Below are 2733 nucleotides of genomic sequence, written 5' to 3' on the forward strand. Positions count from 1 at the left end.
CACACACACACACACACACACACACACACAGAGAGAGAGAGAGAGAGAGAGAGAGAGAGAGAGGTTCATAGTTCAACAACAGTTAATTATTATAGAAGAGGAGATCATTAATTCAAAACAAAAAGTACAGGATAGAAGCTAGAAAGGGGAGGGAGAGGTACCAATGATGTAAATACAGTGTACTCATATATGAAATTCTCAAAAAATTAAAAATTTATAAAGAGGACTCATTTCTGCACTAGCCTCACTATTTAGCATTTCAAATGCAGACAATCGAGAAGTACTTGGTATTAAATAAACTCATTTGAAATTGGCTCATATGGTCTTTTGTGGTTTTGTCTTCTTGTCCAGTTTTATGCTTAATATCAGGTAATGTTTTCAGTCATCTTCTAATATATTCAACATCTTACACAGCCTGTAATCCTAAGACCCCAGGGAAGGTAAAAATCAAAATCAACTGGGACAGATGTATTTGTTTCGGTTAATGTTCAACTTGAAGAATGCCCTTTGGGCAATAAAATAATATACCACACATACAAATGACACAAGTACCTTCCTAACTCACGAAGAACTGGACTATCCACTTGAAGCCATGAGACAAATATCTCAGACTTAACTCATTCCATAACTCACAGAATATATACTTGCTTCATGCTGCAAATTGTAGTAGGAACTGAAGACTCATAAACATGTTCGACTCAAGATAACCTTGCACAAAATTAGCAAAAGATTGAAAGTCCTAAAATACATAAATAAGATACAGCACAGAGTGCCATGATATATGTGGCCAAGAGACTAGTTTGGAGGAGGAAAGCTAATTGGTGCTTGGAAATGTACTTGTTCTAATTTGCTTTCTGTTGGTTTGATAAACACTACAATCAAAAGCAACTTGGGTGGGGAAAAAGTTTATTTTACATTTGAACACCAGGTAATAGTCCATCATTGAAGGAAGTCAGGAGAGAAATTCAAGCAGGAACAGTGGTAGCAAACCCAGAGGAATACTGCTTACTGACTTTCTCACCAGCTTTTGCTCAGCTAGCCATCTTATATAGCCCAGGGAACCATGCCAAGGGATGGTACTGCCTAAAGTGGGCTGGACACTCCTATATCAATTACCAATCAAAAACATCCCCACAAACAGATCCATAGGCCAATCAGATTGAAGAAAACCCCTTATTGAGTCACCCTCAGATAGTTCTGAGATGTGTCATTAACAGGTGATGCTAACTAAGAGTACTCAGGGGATCACAGTTTATCTGACTACTGGTAGATCACTAACTAGTTAACTAAGCATAAAGGCATGGAAAGAAAGTAATTGTAGAAAAACTAAACAATGTCAACATGGTTAGAAAATGACTGTTTATACCAACATGGAGAGCGAAATGCGTGGATTGTTAAGAAACAGGTCTACAATTGAGAATAGGGTACTGAATACCATCCAAGCATTTTCCATTTACAATGAAAGTAGACCTTCTAATACCAAAATAGTTACTACTTTCTATTACCATTACAGTCCCAACTGTCCAGGTCAGTGCTCACCCACATCTTCATTTGTATCAAAATCAACTAACTTAATGTGTTATATCATACGTTTTATAAATACCAAGTTCGTTGTATGTCTACAAAAGCTCCAATGTGTGTCCACCATAACAGTCTTTTGTAACAGGCGTGTTTGACATATAAAGCCTAAAGAGAGCAGAACTTAAGTGCCTCCTTTCTCAGCATTTCTATGTCCTTCCAGGGTATTTGGACACAACCTGTGGAATGTAATCCCTCCAAGATAGATGCCATGTCTGGTATATTTTCCAAGAGGCTAATTTCCATTCAGTCTTTAACTCTGTAGTCATGTCCTTTGATCTTCAGTAGAGCTAAAACAAATCACACTGACTGCTGGTAACTTTGAACTCTTATCAATGAGATACATGATTTAGTGTGCATGAAGGTGGGGGCAGCCACTGCATTTCCTTAAGATCAAGCAGTTGTAAAGGAAAGAAGATAGTAGAGGTGCTCCTTGAGTACACAGAGCCTTTATATAAATAGAGTTGTGATAGTTAAAATTGTCAATCACCTGGATTGCATTGAAAGATCCCTAAAAGATTGCATGGGTAGGCAATTTCAAAGACAAATAGATCAGAAGGGTTCTGATATTCTCAATGGTTTAAGTTCTCTATAATAGTAAAATTATGGGTAAGGATGGTACAGTTATTAAAACACCTTCACCAAAATGTTAAAGAAAGGTGAGCTTCTCGAACCAGTCTTTTTCAAAATTATGGGGGTTACTGTGCACAGGCTACAAGTTGTATTACCTAACAAGGGAGGGAAATAAATATTAACTATTTGGCCTGGCTCATCATACATATATTTGTATTAGATAATAGTTTATGCTAGTGACCAGCTTAGCATCACAGGATTTCTCAGGGAAGGCAGCAAAAGGGTGTGGAGTCAGCTTTATCTTTGCTGATTGATCTGTCTTTAACTCTTTGCTATTCTAAGACCAAAAGCCACTGGCTTTTGGTAATTATATCCTTCTGTTAGTAAAGGGGGATTAAGACTTAATTACTTTGATGCTTTTCTCTTTGACTCAGGCTTCTCACTGGCCAGGAGAAACATAGAGTTCCTTAACTCTTCATGAGCCTGAGAGAAAGGAAAAGAAAACAAGAAAAGAGAAGAGGAGAGGAGAGAAGAAGAGAGGAGAGGAGAGGAGAGGAGAGGAGAGGAGAGGAGAGGAGAGGA

Source organism: Grammomys surdaster, unplaced genomic scaffold (assembly GCF_004785775.1).
Source record: "Grammomys surdaster isolate TR1022 unplaced genomic scaffold, NIH_TR_1.0 60, whole genome shotgun sequence".
Classification (NCBI taxonomy): Eukaryota; Metazoa; Chordata; class Mammalia; order Rodentia; family Muridae; genus Grammomys; species Grammomys surdaster.